Source organism: Mus pahari, chromosome 13 (genome assembly GCF_900095145.1).
Source record: "Mus pahari chromosome 13, PAHARI_EIJ_v1.1, whole genome shotgun sequence".
NCBI classification, from domain to species: domain Eukaryota; kingdom Metazoa; phylum Chordata; class Mammalia; order Rodentia; family Muridae; genus Mus; species Mus pahari.
Window position 1 is genome coordinate 68583505 of NC_034602.1, and position 26860 is coordinate 68610364.

The window sequence follows — 26860 nt, forward strand, 5'->3', positions numbered from 1 at the left end:
AAAACTGAATGTATTGATTAAAATGAGCATCACATCTTTAATACAGAACAAACAAGAAAAGCAGGGCAGGATATATCCTCAGATACAATGACACAAAACAAAGGCTTGAATACAACAAAAGACCAGGGGGTGGGACCAGGCAGCTTGAGGAGGAAGCCAGGTGGTACAAGGCTAGTCAATAGTTAAACCCCACTGACAGGGGTCCCCAGTAAATCCTAGATTATGCTGTTCCTTTGGGCCTAGCAGAAAAACCTGTTTTTGGGGGGTTCTGCTAATGTAATACCACAACCTTCCTATTTCATAGGCCTTGGTAAGCTTCACCCTGAGCTTGGCTCTGTTCTTTCTGATGCTTAATTGGTTTCACCTGTCTTTATTAGAAGTGAATTAGAATGTTAATGAATAAGTAACCTTCTCACTGAATTCTGAGCTCCTGGCTTTAAGGAATTTTTTAGGACTTTGGAACACTGTTGGAAACTTTACCTATGGTAAAAATTCAATCTTTAAAGGCATTAATAATACTGAGAGAGAGCATACACCATACTAACATGTGGATAGGGTTTGTGTATATAGATTATTGGAAATGTCAGGACTCCAGGAGGCTGAGACTCCTTGAGACACTTTTTCCTCAGAACTCATCCAGGTTTTTAGACCTTTTGTGAGTCACTACTAGAGTGGGCATGGCATCTTTCATCTTTAACATCATTATAATATTGTAAATAAATCCTTCTAATCCTATTTTAAAAAAATTTACAAATATATGAGCCAATGGGGCCATTCTTATTCAAATGACTATACCTGATGTTTGGTACCTAAACATTTTCTTCTCATATATGTGATATGTTTCATTTGTAATATACTCACATTTGTAGATCATCTATGTAGTTCTTAAAGCCAACTTTGAACAACTAGTTGATATGCATTCAGTATTTTAGTTATTGTTTAAGTAAAGAGAGTGGTTTTTTTAAAGTCATGATTACTAAAAGTCAAACAAATCTAAGTGACACAGAGCTATGATCTCTGGTGTGCAAAGCATTTTTATTAAAAGAAAAGGCTTTATTATATTTTTAAATTCTGCTTGATACAACATATAATGGGCACTCACACATTTATTGTTTGTACAATTTTTTGAACATTAATAAAATACTTATTTGCATTCTGAGTATGAAACTCATTTATGTATTTTGTTGGCCACTTTTCTCTTTTTAGGAATAAAATGATCATTAATCCATAAAATACAGCCAGATCAATCCTTCTAAGGTACCTGAATGTCACCTGTTTGGATGTCACAAAACAGAGGTCTTTCCAGTTATCTTAGCTAAGAAAAGCATGTGTCTCTTTTACACACACTCTTTTTCTTCTCCCAAACAAAAACAATTTATGATCTTCTGAAGGTTAACAGGTATTATAACACTCCTCAGAGTAATTTATCAAACCCTCATAAGATCCATTATCTCTATGTGAATTCCTGTTCAACTCAATGTAAGTTCACTTGCCATATTCCCAGTGAAGGAGCATGCTGCAATCGGAAATATGAAATGACATAGGTGAGGAATTGTAGTATTTATTTTCTAAAGAAAAGTGTTCAAGAATGTTTCTCATTTTCCAAATAAAAACACAGTACACCGAAGAACGCAGGGGCACAGGGTTATTTCATTACAGTCCTAATATTCAATTTTTGTTTTGTGGAGTATGTTCTGACAAAAGTGTGAAACATTTCATTTCAAAGCATTTTTTTCTGACCTTAATATGTAAGTGCATTTCTGTTTGTGTGTAGCCATGTGTGGAAATATTTAGTTTTAAATTCATGTATTTAATGGAGGGTTTCCTTAACTTTAATGAAAGCCTAGACAGTCTTGTTCACAGACATTGATTTTTATTAAAAAAATGTCAGTTCAGTTGTTCATAGTTAAAATGAAAACTACATACAAATGCCTAACTAATGTCTATGTTTTCAATTGGTGATAGTATGAACAGAATTTCTCCCATTTTATTAAATCTATTATTCCATATTTCAAATCTCTCTACTCAACTAATTTAGACCCAGTCTAAATTATATAACAGTCTAAAGGCTGTTATATTCCTAAATAATATAATGAACAAATGTGGATGTATTAGGCAACAATAGAGTACAGTATAAACCTAAAGATAATGGAATATGTAAATCATAGGAATGTGGTATTAGTCATTATTAATAAACCATCACTGACATTCTAGTTGTTTGATTTATTACTTCACAGCTTTTCCTAGTTTCAGTTTATTCATGGCTTAAGTGGAGATGATGATAGCCTCTTATTTCCTAAAAAATGAAGAGCATATAAGAATGAAATTCAGAGGCAAAGATCACCAAGGTGTGAATAATTTGTTTCATTTTAATATTATCAGTTCTTGTCAACTTATTGTACACTCTGTTATCCTTTTTATTAGCACCAGGATATCCTAATCCAAACTTAGACAAAGATACACAGAAAAAAATGTCAAGAATATATAAATATACTATCACAATACATTGTTTTTATTAACTGTACCTATATTCACCAAGATGTATTTTACCTTATGCCTATAAGACTCTGTTAGTATTTGCTAAGAATTAGTCCTTGGTTTCCATTCATATACCCTCAAGGATATACTGACAATCAAATCATAATCCAATCTCTATGCCTTATTTCTTTCAACAGTCAGTTTTAGAGCACTTAATCATGGGGAATTTCAGAGAAGATAGCACTAAAATCTCTTTCTATTTGTGTGATGCCTGTTCTCACTATTCATGAGGCTGTGCTTTATTGAACTTTACGTTAAACTTATCCTACCTCAAGGGAAATGCTCCATGGAGTTTCTTCTGGGTGTATCTGTCAAATTTAAGTTCTTCTTTAACACTGCCTCTGCATTTTGTTTCCTATTCCTTGACACAGAGTGGCTTTAATAGAAGACAATGACATAATTCTCTCCCAGTTTCTCTTATTGCATTTAAGAATCGAAACCCTCCTCTTCTTTTATCTAGAAGTCTCTGTTTAGTGCTCTTCTTTTCTCCTCCATTGCAAGCTCCCAGCTGACAGAGACAATCTTTGTTTTATTCATCATTGGCATATGGCAAGCATCTCAAGAGGAGCCATTAATTGAGTTATAGATACAACATCTTTTCAATTCTGAGAAAAATTGCTAAGTGAGTTTGATACAATGAAAGAATGATTCTTTTTTTTGAAAAGTGAATCAGGCACAATGAACACAGAAAACAAAATCCCACAGGTTTATTCTTTATGTTGTCATTGACAAAGCATGTAACAACTTTGTTACAAAGTGAGGAAAATAGGAAATTTCCTCCCTTGGAAACATTTGAATATTTTTTAAAATTATTTTATGACTACTTAACTATGAGACCTTGCCATTCATTCATCTCCACAAATTACCTCTTATTGTTGTAAGTGACTTATATTTGAAGGTATTAGGCTCAACATATTTGAATAGGCAAACAAAAAATCATCCCCCTAAAGTTGAGCCCTTTTCACTTAAGTGAGAGGGTTTTGGTGCCAATTTATATGGAAACTAAGGACCATTGCTTATATACTCACATCAATGAATATGAAATAATTAGCCCTTAATATTATTGAATTGAATCACTCAATGAGGAACTGCCTAAAGCAATATCAGAGTTGAACAGATCCAACTATATTTTCTTCAGAATCCACATCACCATCCTGTTGTAACTTCAGACTACACATAAGGCCCTTCCTTCAATTGGGGCTTAATCATCTTGGAGAGTAGCTAAGAATTTCAATCGTCATTTTTCAAGGTCTCATTAATCTTGTCTAATGAAGTAATTTGATTTTTCCCCTTACACGAAAATGCTAAGCTTTTCAGTGAAGAAAGATGATAGAGTAAATAAAATATAAGAAACTAGTAATTTCTGGTCACTTAAACTTAACTTTAAAATAATTATTGTTTTAAGTGATTTTATTATAGCTATACTGTGCCACCCAGGGACAGGAAGATATTCTTTGCTGAATTTCAATTCTTATACTTTGCATAGCCATTTAGGACTATATTTGACATAGGACCTGAAAGCAATATTTCTGAATTCAGAGATACATGGTTCTGTTTTCAAGCCCCAGATCTGCCATTTGCAACCCATGTAGCCTTTATTCATAACTCTCTTTGTGACACAGTTTTCTCCTGCATAACAAGATAGTATTGTATCTGTATTAGATAAAGATTTTCAGGATAAAGCATAGCAAATGATCTTGAGTACTTGGTGTAGGTGTTAGCATATACAATTATTTAATATGTTAGCAATACCTAGTTTATCTCATGTTCTCTATTATTTAGTATTTATTTTCAGCTTCTTCTGATCGATTTAGGTCACCACAAGAGCTCAGCTTTCTGAAGATGAAGATTTGTAGGAGAAGTTCTGGAATTATTCATCATTCTCATTTCTTTTGAAGTCACAGAATTTAGGAATAGCTTTACACATGAAGAGGAGGCAACCTTTTATTTTCAACTTCAATGTTTATCTTTGAATATTTAGAAATTCAATTTTATGCAATTGTTAAACCTATTTATAAACATATGATTAGTTAATTATCACCTTCCCATCCTTTGATTTTTTATCTTGTTGTTGTATTGTAGTGCTGCTATGTGAAAAGTAATTTTAAGTAAAATTATTACATCAAATCACCAACACTGTCTTATTTCACTTTAAAGTAATTCTGTAAGTACCCTTGAACGACTTTTCTCCAGTCTTCTATAACGTGTCATTTTAGTTTGACTAGAAGCCTGAAATGCTTCTCCTCTGAAATTGTATTTCTATGTCTTTTTCCCCTTCATAACATGATCCCTCCATGGTAGGGGCCACTGGATTCATCTTTGGATCAGAAAAGACTTCAAACAGAACGTGTAGCAGATGCTTAATTGCCATTTACTGGATGAAGACACACACTATGGGTGAATGGGCAATCCCCTGCTGTCAGGTCAAATGAGAACTTTATCCTTGTGCTTGGAGAATCCTGGATCCTGTTTATTTCAAAGGCGTGAAAGAAAAGAATTTCAGAAATCTTCCCAACTGTGTATTCAATCATGATGTTTTGCCAAGATATTTTTTCTTCTGTCAATAAAATTGCATTGCTGTGGGGTTTATCACACTTACATACTTGGTTTAGGAGATATGAAATAATCTCAGTGATAAAATATATTATTTAAGAGTATATTTTGTCTTTAATCCTCTCATTTTCAAATAAAATAAAGTCAAATATTAAATACATTTTACTGAGAATGTCTTTTAATTTTTTTCAATGTTTTATTATTTTCTTTTTAAAAATTTTTTATTAGATATTTTCTTTATTTACATTTCAAATGCTATCCTAAAGTCCCCAATGCCCCCCCCCCCGCCCTGCTCCCCTACCCACCCACTCCCACTTCTTGACCCTGGCGTTCCCCTATACTGGTTTGCAAGACCAAGGGGCCTCTCTTCCCAATGATGGCCGACTGGGCCATCTTCTCCTACATTTGCAGCTAGAGACATGAGCTCTGGCAGTACTGGTTAGTTCACATTGTTGTTCTACCTATAGGGTTGCAGACCCCTTCAGCTCCTTGGGTACTTTTTCTAGCTCCTCCATTGGGGGCCCTGTGTTCCATCCAATAGATGACTGTGAGCATCCACTTCTGTATTTGCCAGGCACTGGCATAGCCTCACATGAGACAGCTATATCAGGGTCNTTTCAGCAAAATCTTGCTGGCATGTGCAATAGTATCTGCGTTTGGTAGCTGATTATGGGATAGATTCCCAGGTGGGGTAGTCTCTGGATGGTTCATCCTTTTCATCTTCGCTCCAAACTTTGTCTCTGTAGCTTCTTCCATGGGTATTTTGTTCAATATTCTAAGGAGGAATGAAGTATCCACACGTTGGTCTTAATTATTAATGCATGTTATATAACAGATACAAGACACTTTCCAAGTGCTTACCATATATCAATTGTTTAATATTATAGCAATCATATGAGAGTAATCATTATTCCAATGATATTTTGGAAAGCTGGGTAGCAGGATGTAAAATCTAAGCTTTTTTTTAAATGGATATTTTCTTTATTTACATTTAAAATGTTATCCGTTTTCCTGGTTTACCCTCCCTCCCAGAAACCCCTGTCCCATCCTCCCTCCCCCTTCCTCTATGAGGGTATTCTACCACCCACCAACCAACTCCCATCTCCCCACCCTCAACTTCCCTACCCTAGGGCATCTATCAAGCCTTCTTAGGACCAAGGACCTCTCCTCCTGATGATGCCTGACAAGGTCATCCTCTGCTACATATGAATATACCCAGAAGATGCTCCCACATGTAATAAGGACACATATTCCACTATGTTCATAGCAGCCTTATTTATAATAGCCAGAAGCTGAAAAGAGCCCAGATGTCCTTCAACAGAGTAATGGATACAGAAAGTGTGGTACATTTACACAATGGAGTACCACTCAGCTATTATAAATGATGACTTCATGAAATTTGAGCTTTTGATTTGCAGTATTCCTAGGAAATCATCACTAGCTGTAGACTTGGAAAATGCAGTTCAATATGCTTTATTATGAAATAGACCAATAAATGGAATATTGGAAACCTATTGGTGTGTGTGTGGAGGGGGTATAGTGTGTTTGTATGTGTGAATGTGTGTGTGTGTGTGTGTGTGTGTGTGTGTGTGTTTATGCTGATGAACATGCCTACATGGCTGTGAATGTGTTTGGATGCTCTAGGTCAGCATTTAGTATTTTCTTGATTGTCATCACCTCGTTTATTGAGGTAAGATCTCTTACAGAATGTGAAGCTCAGAAATTTTGTTAGACAATCCCAGGGAGTCACCTATCTCACTGTACTTTTCTAGCATTGGGAATACAGAAAAGAGTATTACATTAGTCCCTCACATTTTTTTGTGGGTCCTGGGACCTAAGCTGGCGATTTCTATGCTGCTTATTGAATAACATCTACTCAGTTCCTAGAAATGTATCACTGACCTTCGCAAAAATGCAACAAACACTACATTTTATTTTAATTATTTTTATAATTAGACTGCAAAATGGAACTTTATGGTTTTAAGTTTAATTTAAATTAATAGTACTAATTTATTTAAGTTGGTCATACAAATTAGTTTAATTTATTAGTCAAATGGGTAGTTATTCCACCAGGTTCTGAAGAACTGGTGTTATAGTAAGACTATTTTATCCACAATTTATTTGCTTGAAAAGTAGTCTCCAGTTCAATAGTTCTATGAGGTGGAACAGAATAGGATCAAGTTCAGTCAAGAGAGTCTTACTCCATAAGCAGTCTTACTTGTTGCCACTATTTATAGGGCTTATGAGTTCTCTTTTTTTGTTGTTTATTAAAGCATGTTTTTGCCATGAGAGAATAATGTAGGAAAGGTTCTGATGGATTCTTGAAGCAGGATCTCATACACATAAGCTTTCAGACTTAGGAGAAATGCTTTTCTATCATGATGTATTTCCTGGTCTTAGGGAGTAGTACCGATAGTTGGAGATATACTTTAGACTTCAGAATTAAGTTTATTGGATCCTTGAGCCCTTAAGTAAGGAGAATAGACTTACATTTCCTTTCAGCTTTTTTGGAGGCCACTGGGCAGAGAAAATAAATGTTTAAGTTAGACAATTTTTTCTTGATTGTTTTCTTTCTTTTGAATAATAAATCAAGAAGAAAGGGGTCAGAATGATGAGCTGTGTGAGAATGAAGACTTGTGACACCATGCATGGCTAGTGCATTTCTCTGTTAGAAAATGGGTATACTAGGGCAAAAAAAACCCCAAACAAACAAACAAAAAAAACAACAAAAAAAAAAACAAAAAACCCAAAACAATAACAACAACAAGAAAAAACAAAACAAAACAAACAAACAAACAAAAAACCAAACCCCAAAACCAAAAACCAAACCAAAAACCAAAAAACAAATATGAAATGGTACTTGTTAGATAAACATGCTTTTTCTTTTTCTTTTTTATTGTGTGATAATTCTTTTTTCCCCCTTAGTTTATTTATTTAGTCATTTTACATCCCAATCACTGTGCTCCTCTGTTGGGAGCGACCCTGTTTGAATGTTAATTGCCTTGTCAGACATAAGTGCTTATTATAAAGGCTCGGCCTTAGTGGAAAGTACTAGCTTAGTTGAGATTTCTGTGGGAGAAAGTTGAGGCCTCTGTAGGAAAGTACTCCCCCCAGTTAAGAACAAATAGCTACAGATCTTGTGGACAGGTACCTAGCAACCCACTCTCTTCTGTTTCTCCTGATGAACGTTTTACCTACCCAATGTCCTGCTTTGGGGAACAGGTGAGCTCCCCAGAAACAAAGCGAGTCTGCATCATCCCCCTCCCCTAGTTCTATGGGCATAAAACCTGCCTGGGAAAATAAAATTTGTCAGCTTGATCAAGATTTTTTTGACTTGCTGTCCGTGCTTTGTGTTTCTCACCCCCCTCCATTCTCTCCACAGGTGGTTCCTCAGACCCTGTTCTACTGTCCCAAGAGTCTCGGCACTCCTCCTGTTCCTCCCACCCCAACTCCTCTCCCCTTCTCCTGTGAGAGGATGGAGTCTACCCTTGGGCATACACTCACCATGACATAAATACTTTTTTAAAACCACATTCATAAATTTTTTATATGATATATGATATTTTCTTTACAAATTCAAATTTTATCCCCTTTCCTAGTTTCCCCTCAGAAAATCCCCTATCCCATCCCCACTCCCCCTTGCTCACCAACCAACCCACTCCCACTTCCTGGCCCTGGCAGTCCCTTATACTGGGGCACAGAACCTTCAGAGGACCAAGGGTATCTCCTCCCATTGATGACAGACTAGGCCATCCTCTGCTACATATGCAGCTAGAGCCATTCATTCCACAATGACTTTTCCTTTTTTGTGGTTTAGTCCCTGGTATCTTGGGGAGTGTGAGGGGTACTGGTTAGTTCATATTGTTGTTCCTCCTATGTGACTGCAAACCCCTTCAGCTCCTTGGATAACTTTCTCTAGCTCCTTCACTGGAGACCCTGTGTTATGTCCAATGGGTGGCTCTGAGCATCCACCTCTGTATTTTTCAGGCACTGGCAGAACCTCTCAGGAGACATCTATATCAGTCTTCTGTTAGCAAGCTCGTGTTGGCATCCACAATAGTGTCTGGTTTCGGTGGTTGTTTATGGGATGGATCCCCAGGTGGGGCAGTCTCTGGATGGTCACTCCTTCAGTCTCCACTTCACACTTTGTCTCTGTAACTCCTTCCATGGGGATTTTGTTCCCCCTTCTAAGAAGGACAGAAGCATCCATACTTAGGTCTTCCTTCTTCTTGAGTTTCATGTGTTTTGTGATTTGTATCTTGGGTATTCCGAGTTTCTGGGCTAACACATGATTTTACAGATACTGTGGATTAAGAGTCACTAGTTGCAGAGCATCAGAGGCTGTTTATCAGCATCTAACAAAGCCATCATAAGATAATTGTAGCCTCCGTTCATACTCAGAGGTGAATAATTTGCTTCTAAGATCACTAAGGCTGTTGGTAGAATTGAATTTTATTTGGAGATGCAATGAAGGCCCTTGGTTCTAGTATTCTGCTTTTTCTAGGCTTCTTTGTAGTCCTGGAACTTGATTACAATTCACAGAGATTATCCCTATTCCTTGTCACATGGCTCCTCCAAAATAGGGGTGCCATAATCCAGCAAGTAAAGGGACTTTTTGTGAAAGCCTGTGAGGGTGCCAAGGTCTTACCTGTAGTAATGTTATCAGAAGAACAGGGTTTCTTCTGATAACTGTCAGTGTTTTCATATTTCACTTAGAGAAAGCAGCATAGTTTACTCGTATTTGTCGTAAAGGATGTACCAGGGTGCATACTCTTGCTGTCTGACCGCACAGCAGGTACCTTAGAGTCAGCCTGCCACACTAGCTGATGGAGTATTGCTACAAGTATGGGAGTGATAAATGTCATGGATATACCTCTTTATCTTGTTTCCTATCTCACTGATATGTTATTTCTTTATCTTTTAGAATTAAATAAAGATGTTTAAACCATATTGGTGCATACCATCAAAGTGCAAAAATTCCTAAAAATTAAAATGACTCCTTGAATTAAGATGTTCTGCATTTAGATGATGTTGTAGTTTGAAAAGGAATGGCCCGCATTGCCACAAAGGTGTGAATGTTTGGTCACAAGGGAGTAGAATTATTAACAAGTGTGGTCTTTTGGGACTAGTTGTGGCCTTTTTTCGAGGAGTTGTGTCCCTGAGGTCATAGACTTTAGATTTCAAATGCTCAAGTCAGCACCAGTGTTTGTGTTTCTTCCTGCTGCCTGAAGATCTGGACATAGAACTCTCAGTTGCTCTCCAGCACCATGGCTGCCTGTGTTCTGCCATGTTTCATGCTATGATCTTAATAGACTCAATATCTGAACTATAAGAAAACTTCAATTAAACATGTTACTTTATAAAACTTGCTGTGGCCGTGATATCTTCTCACAGCAATAAAACATTGACTAAGACAGATAACTCTTGACAGTTTTTGGAACGTTTGCACATTTTAAACCCATTTTCCCTAACAAATATCCTAAAAGACATCCAGGACATGTTTATTATTCATATATTAATGTTGTGGAAAAATGATCTCACAAGAAATTTACTCATAATCTAATTGTGCCTACTCATAGAAAGCTCTTATGTGTCACATAATTTCTATAATTTTGCAAATGTAAATGAGACATCTTCCCATCAGTTTATCACCTTCATAATATAGCAATTATATACCTATTACTATGAAAACGGAAACCAGAACCAATTGCACTGGTCTGCAATAGTAGCTAGTCAGAACACTGAGGCAAGAGGCTCATTAGTTCAAGATCTGGGATACAGAGTTAGTTCAAGGGCAGCCCCAAGAGCAAGGAATCTCTTTCTCAACAAAAAAAGAAAACACAAATGCAGAGAGGTGGGGAATAGGTATGGGATGTGGAAAAGTGAAAAGGTGGATCAGGAAGGGAATAAAATATGGAACTTAAAATAAATAAATAAGTAAATAAATAAATAATAAAAAGATTTTTAAAAAAGGAAAGGCATACCTGTAAGTCAGGTGTAGAAAGGTCTTGTGTTTACATCTCAACATAACAAAATAAATAAGCAATAAATAAATAAATATATCAGCATAAAAATAACAATAAAGATTTGAATATAGACATGCTCTGATGACAAGTTACTCCATTAAATGTTATTTTAAATTAAATCAATATTAATAGTAATAAGAAAACATGTGATTTCTCTGAATGAGGCTTGCTTTGTTTTTTACCTAGAAGAACCTGGCACTGACATCATTAAACCAGCTCTCTGCAATTTTGATAGGGCATGATCTGTTCTATTTTATATATTCTACGTATTGCTCATATAAAAATAAACCATTGGTACTGTTATATAAAATGTCAAAACAGAAAAACAAAACCAATTCCTTTTAATGTCACAATTTCCAATTTAATGGAAGCCTGGATATAGCATTTGTTTTCTTTCCTATACCATTTCCCCAGGCAGAGAATCAATTTGTATTTCATTCATCTTTGTTGAAGGAATAAAAAACACACAGTGTCCAATAAAAGCTATAAGAATATAGCTTGTATTAAGCATCTATAACTGAGACCCTCATGTTTACATCTGGCTTTTGCCTTTATCACTGTTGTAACTTGTAAGGAAAGTACGGCATGGCAGATAACTCTAAGGGTACAGTACTGACACACATACCCGGGCAATAACCAACAGCTGGCTAACTGAAACACACATTCAACCAGAAAGAAAGAAAACAAAAAAAACCTCTTGCGATTGGAAAAGTAGGTAATGATTCAGTGCTTACTTAATTTTGTTTGGAATTTACCTATTTGAAATATTAATTTTACATATCCAATAAAAATTAAAACTGTGGTTTTCACATTTGCAATGAGTAAAGTGAGGAAATCATCAAAGACAACATTTTTTCTGTTTCTAAAACTATTTTAGAGCCAAATTATACTTTGCTGCAATGAAAAATTTCTATATATCAAAAGACACTATGACCAGAAGAATCAAGCACCTTCAGAAATTTGAAAAAAGTTGAAATACATATATTGGGTAAGGGATTCGTGTAGACACTAAGAATATCTATGACCAATCATTGTCATAAAGAAAAAATTCAAAAATGAGAAAACAGACAACACAAAAGCCCAACTCTTAAGAGATGTAGTCTATTGGTAATGCCCTTGGTTGCTCCAAAGAAGTGGAGGGTACATCACTATTACTGAAGGCAACTTAATTCCGAATTGGCTCCTAGAGAACCCTGAACTACAACTGCCCTGATTCTAAGGCCTAGCTTTCAGTGTACCAGAAAGCATCATGAAAATTTCTAGAGTAAGAACAAAACCATAGTTCTATCCTGTAATATATCAGTAACCAGCATAGCATAAAACACGTGATCCTCCACTCCCTACCCACTCAACTTTATATTTTCCCCTCTCTCTCAAACAAAAGAAAATAAAAACAAAATGAATGAAAATATCTCGAAGACAAAAACTACAAAACAAACTGAAAATAAAAATGACACAAGACATACAGATTCCTTTTTAGGTTGGCCTGTGTCCTGAAATGCAGTATAGTTAATATACCCAGTGCCACTCAATAGAATTTACTGTTTTTATTGTTTTGTTCTCCAAGACAGTAGAGTATAATGAAGAGGTAAATAGATTAAAAGTATGATAAAAGTATTCTTTACTGTTCAGAATAATTTATCACATGTAGCCTACTAAAACCATAAAAATATGGTTTCCATCCTTAGCTTGAATAATTTTTGTTTTAAAATTATTTAAAATCTTGTATGTTCTATGTTGAGGTATACAGAAAAATGGTGCCATGAGGAATGCAGTAATCTAAACTTATGCTCACATCACATGTAGTTGACTTTGTATTGATTACTTCAAATTTACTCTTAACAAAATCATATTCCAGGAGGGAAACATGTAAGTGAATTTGATGAGCTTATGCTTGATCTATTCCTGCTCAGAGTAAGGCCAGTGAAGGTAGGACCACATGTGTGTCCTTGTTAGTTATACTAGTCAGCCATTCATCATTGACACCATACTTGACTGAACAACTCAAAATTTGATTTTATTTTCATTTTTCACTTATGGTAGCTGTCTCCATTCTCCTTGGGTCTCAGCAAGGGGGAACTTTATGGAAGAGAGGGTGAAGATCTGCCTCCTTTATGTCAACCAGAAAGCAGTCAAAAGACAGGAGTGAACCAGCGACAAGAAGAATACATATCCTACAGTAAATGACCTTCAATCAAGCTCTACCCAATACTTATCATCAGTTTTCAATGTATATAGATCCAAACATCTTTCAGTGGTTTGATTGATCAACCAAGGGCAAACCCTCAAATTCATGAGTATTCTTGAACTCAACTCATACACAAATCATGACATGAGGTAGATACTTTGACAATATTTACATACAAAGTTTTTTCTCGGAGCTTACAGTCTCGTTTAGAAAATAAACATATTAGAAATTGTTACAGCAAGATTTATATAACAAGGGAGAAATATGAAATAAGTGTATACAGGAAATCTGTGTGGTATTAAAGCTGAGACTTGAGAGCTATTAAATTACCGAACTAAGGGAAAAAATATGAGAAAAATTATGGACAAAGGTATGAGATATGGACAAACCATGTGATAGGAATGATCATTTCATATAAATAGACAGAGAGCATATAGCTGAAGTAGCAAGTAGAAGAAGAGTAGTATCTCATTGAGAAGAAAGAGAATTAGGTAGCAACCAGAATATTGAGGTCTTAGAGGACATAAAGCTGATTTGCGCTCTTATCTTATTATCCTAATATTAGTGGGGGGCCACTGAAGTTATTAAGTAGATTAGTGGCATGACTTATTTAATTATTTCAAGACTCATTTCTCAGTATACAGTGTAGTAAAGGATTTAAATGAAAAGAAGTGGAAAACTCAGCAAGTGGAGGGTGTAAGAAACTTGAGGAAGGCTTAAGCTAATAAATTCAAGTTGGTTTAGCAGAGGTCCCCAATTTTCCTAATGTCTTTAGTATACTTCCTCATGTTGTAGGGACCCCAAGCATAAAATAATTTCATTACTATTTCATAAGTATAATTTTTCTGTTAATATGAAATTTTAATGTAAATATTTGATGTTCAAGATATCTGATATGCAGCACCCAAAGGGGTTGTGACCCACAGATTAAGAAGAACTAGGTTGAAGAGACTCTTGAAAGGTGTTATATACTGTCTTAAATACAAATAATTTCAAATGCTTTTGGAAAGTGTGAATCCTTGACATATCTAAACTATATGACTTCAAACTTGAGATCTATCTCTTGTAATCATCACAGAGGATATAAAGATAGTACACTTAATGTAATATGTGTTGACAGTTAATAGATGTATGGCTGCTACATTGTATTACAAGACAGTTTCATTTTACATTAAAAACAGTTTAGATATAGATTTAGTCTGCTCATGCTAATAGCTCTCAAACTGTTTTTCACTAGTGGCTCATTGCTAGCTTACTAAGTGCTATCTACTTCACTTTCATCACCACCTCTATTGCTCTTCAGAAATTTTCAACCAAATTATTATTTTTTATCAAAGCCCATAATTTATATAAATATCTTAATTTTTTATATAATTGCATTTCATTTATTTTTAATAGAAAAAAGAAGTGTGTTTTTTGATGTCTAAGTATATACAAAAGCTTGGGAATACCTAAGACACATTTCTCAGACCACATGAAGCTCAAGAAGAAGGAAGACCAAAGTCTGGATGCCTTGGTTCTTCTTAGAAGGGGCAACAAAATACTTTCGGGAGGAAATATGAAGACAAATTGTGGAGCAATGACTGAAGGAAAGACCATCCAGAGACTGCCCAACCTGGAAATCTATCCAATATAGAGTTACCAAACCTAAACACTATTGTGGATACCAAGAATTGCATGCTGACAGGAGCCTGATATAGCGGTCCTGTGAGAGGCTTTGCTATGGCCTGACAAATAGAGTGGGGGATGCTTGTAGCCAACCATTGGAGTGAGCATGGTTTTCCCAATGGAGGAATTAGAGTAAGGACTGAAGGAACTGAAGGGGTTTGCAACCCCAGAGGAAGAACAACAATATCTATCAACTAGAACTCCCAGGGTCTAAACCATCAATCAAGGAGTACCCATGGCTCTAGCATCATATGTAATAGAGGATGACCTTGTTGGACATCAGTGGGAGAAGAGGCCCTTGGTCCTGTGAATGCTTGATGCCCCAGTGTAGGGAAATGCCAGGGCAAGGAGGCAGGGGTGGGGAACGCATGTTCATAGAAGCAGGGGAAGGGGAATGGGATAGAGGGATTAGGGGGATGAAAACTGGGAAAGGAGATAACATTTGAAATGTAAATAAAGAAAATACCTAATAAAAAAGAAATAGAAAAGCAAGACAAAATATAAAATAAAATCTCATGGACCTAAATATTTTACTATGAGACCCTCACCACTAGTTCAGGGATAATGGGAGGATGTTTACATAGCTTTTTACCTAGACTTTGTTTTTAAGTGTCTTTGAGTATTAATAAACCTTTTCCTTTAAACCTAAATTGAACTTGCAATGTAGGATGCACTTCAAGTAATAAATTAAAGAAAAACAAGAGGGAGCAAATCAAGAAGAAAAATCCACACACTTGCACATGTATGATTTCATTCATTTTCTATCTGTACTACATCACAGTTATTTATCTGAACATTCTTATAGCAAACACCAAGCTTTACTGGAGTAAGTGTGGTCTTATTGGAGGAAGTGTGTCACTGTGGGGTGGGGTTTGAGACCTTCTTTCTATGTGCCTGGAAGACAGTATTCTACTGTTTGCCTTCTGAACAAGATGTAAAATTCTCAGCTCTTCCAGCACCATGCCTACCTGAACACTGCAGTGTTTTCTGCCTTGATCACAATGGACTGAACCTCTGAGTCTATAAGCCAGGCCCAATAAAATGTTTTTCCTTATAAGAGTTGCCTTGATCATAGTGTCTCTTTACAACAATGGAAACCCAAAGACAGAAGATGAGGCCACACCTATCCCAAAAAGAACACACCTCCTCCTAATAGTGCTGCTCACTGGACCAGGCATATCCAAACCTCCACATCCTCACATAGTCTCATGACAAAACCATCACTAGATGTCTGATATACTCAGCAGCAGCCTCCTCAGTTTGCAGAATCAGATAAACAATAGTTCAGAGGAGACAACTTAATTTGAAGATGTGATATTAAGAGAATTGCATGGGTCAGGGCACAATATGTAGAGGAGGATACGACCTCAGTAGTTTTAGGCAGTGTAAGTCTGTTCTGAATGCCTCATTCATAGAGAGTTGTCAGGGTTGGGTAAAGGACAATACAGGAGGCTGTGCATTCTACCAAGAGAATCTACTTCTTCCAGTTTTCAGTGTGGGGATCTCTTGGCTCTTCAGGGGTCATTAGAGATTCTGAGGAAGGAAACAAAAACATTACAAAAAATGCTGAGTTCAACCAAAAGCAAAACCTTGAGAGTAGAATGTTGTTTCCTAGCAGGTACTCCTTATGATATGAGGAGCATGTGTGTAGAGCATCATGTTCAAATGTCTACAACAGAAAGTGTGATGGCACAGGAATCATGCCATGAACTTTATATGCCCCATACAGGGGAACGCCAGGGCCAAGAAGTGGGAGTGGATGGGCAGGGGAGCAGGGTGTGTGGGGAGGGTATAGGGGACATTCGGGATAGCATTTGAAATGTAAATGAAGAAAATATCTAATAAAATAAGTTCAAAAAAAAAAGAATAAAAGAAAAGAAAAGAAAAGAAATCATGCCATGGTTAAAAATCCTGATGATTCAAGCTTCAAAAGTGTTACTACTTCAAAGTCATTCTTAAATTTTGTTTTTGAGCCTGATAATGAATTTTGTAAATAGTAATGATTCATTTTTATATTATGTGTGAATAGAGTTAAGTATAAAGTTATCTATCACACATGGGAGGGTCCTGCCACTCTAATTTAGAACTTTACAGCAGCCTACGCTCATTCACTTTTCCATTATTCTAACATGTTTTATATTTATTGTGTGTAATAAGATAAACAAAACAGCTAGTGTTTAATGAGTACTTAAAATCTGACAAGTGCTACTTAGAAAATAAGTTTAAAATTAAGTAGTATAACGTTCTAATATTATAGTTGTGAAAACTGAGACTAGCAAGGTCTCTTATTGTCTGTTTGATTTTTGTTTTGTTGTTTTCGTTTTTAATCTGCTTTTTCTATGGATGTTTGTGAGACCATAATGGCCCAGAATTACAGAGGGAGGGTTAAGGAGCTCGGGATACCTCAGATGAGGACAGTAGGGGTCAGTTCCTTCCCTCTCCCAATTGGGTACCATGAATCCAGCTGCTCCACCATCAACCTTAAGTAAGGATTTATCACTCTGAAAGAAATCAGGATTCACTCCTTGTTTATAAGCCCCCCTGTCCTCCACACCTCAATCCCACAACTATAGGCCCTCAATATTCAGAGGAAGCATTTTCCAATGCCTCTGTCCTGGGCAATTGTATACAGCCACACAAACCTTGCCCCAGAGACCCTGACCGTCTCCCCAGGAACATAAGTACTCCTTTTTACCTTCTATTAAACTGTACCAGTTCCCTTAAGCTGTTCCCAGGTGTATCTTCTTTGCCTGCATACTCACCACCAAACAAGATCCTGCTGCACTCACCGGAGCCAGGCTAAGCTTTCCTCCAGTCCAGCCTGGTTTACAACAGACCATGAAGGAGAAGCACACACATGCAGGCAGATGTTTATACAGGAAGTGGTTGAAATGTGTTTCCTGGCCAGGGGTTCATAGTGTCATTTTATAATTCATATACGTTCTTTCCTTTTAATCTTCAGAATTTAAGTGTGGATTTAAAGAGGCTAGCCATCCTGAAGGAGGGTTGGAAATAGGATTAGCTGCTCTACATGTTTTATTTCATTTTACTAAACAATACTTTCTGAGTCAGTGATTTATTACAAAGTGTTTACTCTCCACTCCCACATTGTCTCTCTGAAACATACTTTGCTACAGACAAAAGCTGTCTTTGAACTTCTGATCCCATTGCCTCTATCTCCTCAGAGATGATATTTAGCACTATACCAAGCCTTCCTTCTTATTTGTTCCTTTGAGATTCATTTGGTTAAAAATGCTACCTATGGATACAGTAACATGACCTGGGGAAGTCCTGGAATCTTCAACATTACAGGTAACTAAGGAATGCTGAGAAAGAGAGAAACAGTCAAGAGAAACAGTCTTTCTTAAGGGAGAGAAAACCTTGGTTATCCAACATCAAGTGACATTATGTAGATTAAGCAATTGATAGTTTATGTACATTTAGAAATAAAATATATAACATATTTCAAATCTTTATTTACACTATCTATCTATCTATCTATCTATCTATCTATCTATCTATCTATCTATCTATTACACAGGATAAACAGGTTACATTCTACAAATCCAAAGAAGCTAAACAAGAAGAAAGGCACAAGTGAAGATGCTTGAATCTCACTTAGAGTGGGGAATCAAATAGTCATAAGAGGCATTTGGAGGGAGGGAACTGTGTGGGAAAGACGATCAGAGGGGCATGAGGGAAGTTCAAGATCTGGAGTGGGAAGAGACAGGGGAGATGACCATGAGAATTAATGGAAATCTGCAACTGACTGGTGAGGTGGTAGAGGGCATTTCTAGAACTAGTCAGAGACCTGAGATAAAGGAGGCAACCAAGAATGTATGGTGGTGACCTTAGCTGAGACTCATAGCATTGAGGATATGGAACCTGAAGAGGCCACTTCCTGTAGCCAGGCAGGAACAAACTTTCAACCCCAAATTTATCCTGTGTACCAGAAATGCCAAGAGTATACATGGAGCATAGACTGAGGGAATGGCCAATTAATATCCAGCCCAAATTGAGATCCATCCCATAAGCAAACACCAACCCTTGACAATGAGACTCTTGTGCTTGGAGAGAGAATTCTAGCATGGCTCTCCTCTGAGAGACTCCATACAACAGCTGAGACTGACAGATGCGGACACTAAGAGCCAAAGAGAGGATGGAGCTTGGAGACACTTATAAAAGAATAGGGGAAGGATAGCAACTGGTAGGGGATAAGAACTCCACAGGAAGACCAACACAGACAACTAACATGGTACCTTGGGTCTCTTAGAAACTGAACCACTGTCTTAGTTAGGGTTTTACTGCTGTGAACAGACACCATGACCAAGGCAAGTCTTATAAAAATAACATTTAACTGGGACTGGCTTACAGGTTCAGAGGTTCAGTCCATTATCATCAAGGTGGGGGCATGGCAGCATCCAGGCAGACATGGTGCAGGCAGAGCTGAGAGTTCTACATCTTCATCCAATGGCTGCTAGTGGAAGACTGACTTCCAGACAACTAGGGTGTGGATCATATGCCCACACCCACAGAGACATACCTACTCCAGCCAGGTCACACCTATTCCAACAAGGCCACACCTCCAAATGGTGCCACTCCCTGGCCCAAGAATATGGAAACCATCACAACCATCAATAAAAGAGCATTCAGAGGCTGGACCTACACCTCAGTGCACATATGTAGTAGATGTGAAACTTGGATTTCATGGGGGCCCTGAACAACTAGAGTCCTGACAATCCTAAAAGCTGTTACCTGTCCAAGAGAAATGTTCTTCTAGCTGGGGTGCCTTGTCTGGCCTAAATGATAGAGAATGCACATAGCCCTGCAGAGACTTGATGTGTTAGGCTTGAGGGATAACTTACCTTCTCAGATGATAAGGGGAACACATATGGGTGGAGGAATTGTGGGAGGGCGTGGCTGAGAGGGGGTCAGTGAGTGGGATATAATGTGAACAAATAAATATGGAGATAGAAAAATTAATGAAAAGGAGGTCATGAATTTGAAAGAAGTAGAGAGAAGAAAGGGGGTATAAAATATTATAATCTCAAAAGATAAAAGAATAAAACACTAATAAAATTGCTATCCATAAATGACCACTATTTCAAGGAGCTCTTATCTAGCCTTATTTTTTTATTCTAACTTATGTTGTTAAATTTATCAAATAAATTCATATATATAGAAACATGTAACATGACAGCCTTTTAGGAAGATGCAGTCTTAGCAAACCTGCTTGATAAATCTTACATTCTGTTCCTTTTTACCATTTATCTCATTAAAGTTGGTGCATTACTACTTTAATCAGATATTATTTCAAAACTGATAAATACTCTCAGCATTCCATCTAGTCCATTTTTCAGATTTTAATGGGAATTGCTTGAGTGTTCCAATTTTAATTATAATAATGTTTTTTAGAACATCAATTAGAATGTTAACATGATGCATGTAAGTACATTCCATCTTTGTATAAGCTAATGGAGTTGGGTGGTAAGTGGTATAAGTGTGCTTAGATCCATTTCCATTCCAGTTTACCTCCAAATCAGTGTAGGCAGCTATTACTGTACATCCTAAGCAGGTGTACACAGCTTTGACTCTACTTCAACATATTTAATTTAATTTTATGTTCTTGAGAAATTTGTATATAAGTGTTGCATCTATATTACTAGATCCCATATGTCCCCTCTATATCTCTTCCTGTGTCCCACTCCTTCCTTCAAAATTCATACCCTCTTCTCCTTTCAATATTATCTTTGTCTACACACACACACACACACACACACACACACACACACGCGCACACACACACACACACACATACCATTGTCAGTTCTATATACTGTTATTCATATGTTAGTGTTCAGACTGAACCACTTCAGATGGGCAAGCATCTGTGAGAGCTCATCCATGGAAGAAACTGATTCTCCTTTTCTCAGTGGCCATTGACTGCTTTCATGCTCTTCACCAACCAAAGAGCCTGGGACTTTGTGAAATTTTCTCCATTTACATTGTCCTGTCAACTCATGGTGTCATTTTATATGACATACTCATGCAACCATATTATTGAGTCTATATTGGTGTCATTTTCCTGCCATGTCTAGGGGGCACTAGATAGCAGCAGGCACTCTTGTCCTCTGATTTTAACAAATATTGCACCCCCTTCTGAGGATGTTCCTAGAGCATTAGGTGTAAGATCTTTGCTATATGTAGATCTATGAATTATGGTTGGATATTCCACAAACATTTATTCTGCATTTCAAACACATGTAAATCTGTGTAGTATTCTCTATATTACAAAAAGAACCTTCTTTGAAATTGATGAGCGCTACACTTAGGTCACTGCACAGGCTCCAAATATTAAAAAAAAATTTTCAATCCAGGTGAAATGCAAAATGCTTTACAGCCACAGCATGGAAAACATTCCTTTGTCAACTAATTTTTTAAGCATTTTATTTAGATGGTAATGAGCTTGTTCCTATGATTTGATTTATTCTGTATATTCATTGTTGCATTATTGAGTCTAACAGGTTTACTAAATACTAGCTAAATATGAAAAATAAATGTTGTAGTCAATTCCTTTGAACTTTTTATGGAGATGTAGATTAAGCCATGCTGATCTATAAAGACATTATTTTATTCAAAAGCATGTTATTGTACAGTGTTTTGATTTCTATTGAACAAATGCTATAGTTTCTTAGAACTGATAATATCAGCAAGTTGGTTCCACTTACATTTGGAATTGCATAAAATTATTAAAATGTATACAAGTGAAAATTTTATACATGCCGTAAGGATGTCTGTGGGTGATAGTAACACCTGAAATTAGTAATTACATTAAGACAATAGAAGATTGGAGACCTTCTCATGTTTTATCATTCCTATTTCTGCAGCACCAGGGTATGAATGCAAAAAATTAAATGTACACAAGATAAAACATCTTCAAGCTTTTTAAAATTTTTTTTATGAGATATTTTCTTTATTTACATTTCAAATGCTATCCTGAAAGTTCCCCATACCCTCTCCCCGCCCTGCTCCCCTACCCACCCACTCCCACTTCTTGGCCCTGGCGTTCCCCTGTATGGGGCATACAAAGTTTGCAAGACCAAGGGCCTCTATTCCCAATGATGGCCGACTAGGCCATCTTCTGCTACACATGCAGCTAGAGACATGAGCTCTGGGGGTACTGGTTAGTTCATATTCTAAAACATCTTCAAGCTTAAAAACAGAATTGTCAAGGTAGTCCAGCAGTAATGACCGGAATCATTTCGAAAGTGATATTAGCTATGGTATTTGTGATGCAGATTGAAGCTTTCAAGGGTTTGGTGACACTGTCACTTATGAGACCAAGAGCAGCAAGGTTGTACTCATTATCTCACTGTTATCGCTGGACAATGACATGTGTGGGGTGGACATTGCAGTGAGGGTCCCTTAAACTTCTTCGGAATTTATTACCAGAATTTAGCATCCTTCTGTCATATGTGCTAAAGAGCCTAATTATTTTTCTTAATCCTCTCCATTTTCACTCCACATCCTTCTTTACATATCTTTACCCGAATAGAAAACTTAAGGATAAAGTCCACTCACAATTCCAAGGGACTGGTGCCCGTGAGGTGCCAAAGCCAGAGTCAAGCTCAGGACCCTTTTGGTTAATCTCAACCCTGTTGTTTCTTGCTGTTCAATAAATACTGAATTCAATTTTAAATAAACAGATGAAGCTCTCTTTTGACAGAACTTTCTTTGCATTATCCTTTTGGTCTATACTAAGTTACTCAATCTGCCATGCTAAAAATTTGGGCACATATTATATGTCTAATGGCCTACAAAGTTTTATATTTCACACACATTCTACTTCTTTATATGTTTATAAATTTATCATTATTTGAGGAACCTTTTTTTATCCCATCTCTATTATCTTGCTTTGGGATTATTACTGGTCATTTTAAAATAACCATACCATGTATGTATGTATTATGAAACTGCATTGTAGGTACATGAAATGTTTAATCATCTAAGAGTTATTATAATCTCTTATTCATTTCTGTCATTCAAAATCTTTCTTAAGAAGAACTTTTTTAGTGTGTCATGTGCATGTTTGTGGGCACGTACTGCAGATACCTGAAGAGGTCACAGAAGACATTGGATTCTTGAGACCTGGGGTTATAGGTGGTAGTGAGGCACCCAATGTGGGCACTGTGAAATTATCTCTGTTCCACTAAAAACACTCTTAAACCCTGAGGCATCTCTCTTACCCCCAATTCAAAATATAACATTTTCCTTACCACTCTATATTTTTAGTTTTCAAGAAAGTGATAATTGTTTGAATAGATGACACTTCATAATAGGACACTAATGGTTCTCTTAAGAACATTCATTTCTATCATTTGTACTATGTCAGCAGAAAGCTAGTATATATGGTAGAACGGATGAATTGTCACACCCAGATCTTAAGTATTAGTCTGTTCTTATTATCAAACCCAGATGGTAGGAAGTAGAAAGGAAGGCCACAAAAGCCTTGTAAGGCAGTAGACAGGCCCTGAGATTACAGAAGCCAAGGTGCAGGCTGAGAAGCAGAAGGTCACTGAAAATGAATGATAAACAAGAAGAAGGTGGAAGCCGGGCGTGGTGGCGCACACCTTTAATCCCAGCACTTGGGAGGCAGAGGCAGGTGAATTTCTGAGTTCGAGGCCAGCCTGGTCTACAGAGTGAGTTCCAGGACAGCCAGGGCTACACAGAGAAACCCTGTCTCGAAAAGCCAATAAAAAGAAGAAGGTGGAGATGGGGCTACATGTGAGCCCAAAATGGAGAAGTCCCTAAACACAAATGTGAATGAAGATGGAGATGGTCACTACGACTCCAAGCAAAAGCAAAAAGGTGTGAAAGGACACATTGACACTGAGAACCACAACTGGGTGGCACAGACAACCAAGGGAGCTTTCATGTGAGAACAAGAAGAAATAGAGAAACAGAAAGCAAAAAGAGATCTATGTGACATTGCATTTGCCTGGGAAGACAGAGCTGGCCAAGGCTGAAGCTTGCTCAGCTGGTGATCATCTGGAAACAGTGAGAGGAGGCATTAAGAAAGGAAAAAAGCAAAAGCAAAACAAAACAAAACAAAACAGAAGAGAGAAGAGAAAAATATTTGGAAACTTTGATAGGCAAATGAATGTAGTCACTTTCCTTGAGTTAGTAAGCTGGCCTGTAGGAGAGATGGCAGGGAAGTAGGCTGTGCAGCCAGGACCTCTGAACTGTATCACCTGTGCCCTGGCAACACTGCAGCAACCCCTTGTTGAGAGAAACCCATCTTGGCCTGAGGTCTCTTCTCTATGTTGGCACAGAAATACTTCCAGGGATGTGGGAAGACCTGGTGGAGGGGCAGCTAGTTTCACTGAGACAAAGACGCGTGGCAGCATTTTATATGTTTGAATGTTTTTGGTAATTTTAGAATTTTGAACCCTGTTGGGAGGCATTGTGCCTGGGAAGGAAAGTCAGGAAATTCTATTTGTCCAGAAGATTGTACATTATTTGGCAGAGGAGGTAGTGCCAGTGCCAATAGGTAGCTGCTATGGGAGTTGTTGACCAGCCCAGATTGTTGTCTGTGTGCTCCCTCAGAGACTGTCTCAAAGCCTGGATCTCTAAAAGTCATTTCTTATATAACGAATGTCCATGTCATATAGCTCTCTTCATGTCTTATCTCCATTATATTTTTATTTCTGAAGTAACTTTCAAGTGTCATGTGTATACATTCTTAAATTGCTAATAATATCTATATATTTTATATGCCTAGAACACTGTAAATTAAGTGAATTAGTTATATCCATGTCTAGCTTCTAAATGAATGACTTAAGACTATGATTTTTTTATTTCACTTAGCACAATTTCTGAGGGATTACCCCTAATCTATATTTCTGTTCTCTAGATTGTCTACTTTCCAGTTGCATTGCCCAAGTACTTGCTATTTGAATCTTCCTGGGTTATTTCTACTCCAGCAATCTGTACTGGGTGCGAGGGCATTTCTTTTCTTTTTTAAAATTAGATATTTTCTTTATTTACACTTCAAATGTTATCCCTTTTCCTAGTTCCCCCTCCAAAAATCCCCTATCCTCCCCCACCCTGCTTCCCAACCCACCCACTCCTGCTTCCTGGCCCAGGCATGCCCCTATACAGGGGCATAGAACTCACAGGACCAAGGGCCTCTCCTCCCATTGATGACTGACTAGGCCATCCTCAACTACATATGCAGCTAGAGTCATGAGTCTCTCTGTGTGTTTTCTTTGATTGGTGGCTTAATCCCATGAAGCTCTGGGGGTACTGGTTAGTTCATATTGTTGTTCCTCCTATGAGGCTTCAAACCCCTTCAGCTCCTTGGGTACTTTCTCTAGCTCCTTCATTAGGGACTCTTCTCCATCTAATGGATGACTGTGAGTATCCACTTCTGTATTAGTCAGGCACTGGTAGAGCCTCTCAGTGGACAACTATATCAGTCTCCTGTCAGCAAACTCTTGTTGGCATCTGTTGCCAAGTGTTCCTGGTCCATCACTGCTACTGGAGATGTCTTATGTATCTCCTTCCTCTTCCTCTTCCTCTTCCTCTTCCTCTTCCTCTTCCTCCTCTTCTTCTTTTCCTATTCTTCCTTCTTCCTGTTATTGTCTTTTATTTTTTCTTTTCTGCTTTGGTTCCTATCTTCATTCCCCAGCCAGGCAACTGAAAAAACACATACTTCTGTTCTCTCTACTAATTGGCTGTATCCACCTTTGTTTTAACCAATAGTTTTAAATTGGGGAGCAAGGTTTGCACAACAAAAGTGGTGCACATGGGATTTGGCTTGTCTTGGGCAGTCAGATCTTTGGGTACAGAATTTAGCATTTGAATACATAACAGCACCAGACAAATACCCAACAGCACACTTTAAAAAGATCTTTTGCTTGAGTGACTAATTGATTAAAGAAAAATAAGTATAGGATAGGATAGGATAGGATAGGATAGGATAGGATAGGATAGGATAGGATAGGATAGGATAGTATTACATAATATAGTTGACCTCACAGTGCTGGTAACCCACCCATTATTATTGAACAAGGCAGCTACTTTTGACCTTTAAGAATTTATAAAATTATTGTAACATTGCAAAGTTTTGTTAGAAATCAAATGGGTCCAGATCCTTGGACGTGCAGCAATGCTGTTAACCACTGAGCCATCTTCTAGTCCCATGAAGTACTTTTAAACCCTGACTCAGAAGTACGAGTCATGAACATAGCTCAGAAATATTCCCGTGAAATTATAGCATTGATCTTTAGTACCTTCTCATAGATTTCATTGTATACAGCGAGGATGCAGAGCACAAACAAACTTGGGAATGAGACTTTATTTATGGTTTTTCTTCAGGGATCTTAAACATAGTAGAATAGGAGGAAAGGATGTCAGGTGTTTGGATCCCCATTCTAAATATATGATAGAAAAACCACAAGCATGTCTATTTTCATGTCTATTGTGAAGAAAGTTGCTTCATATTGATTGCAGGCTGCTTGAATGGGCATGATAATATAGAAGCCTGGAAAAGTAAAATTGAAATAGATCCACATGCAGTTCCATCAAAGCCATGTAAGGGAGTACTACATTTTAGAAAATGAAAGGTACAGTTGAAAAGGTTTACTTTAGGTCAAAGGTCTGTTCCTACTAAGGAAAAAGAAATCCATACATCATTGAATATCTGTCTTTACGGCAAACTTGTAGATATGTCCTATTATTTCATAAGAACATAATTGCAACAATAGCTTTTATCAAAAACTTTATCTGTTGAAGTTTACCAGCTTCTATAAAAATACCACAAGTTATTTGAAAAAGAAAAAGTACATAATGTGTCAAAGGTCCCTAGAATGAACATGGAGAAATC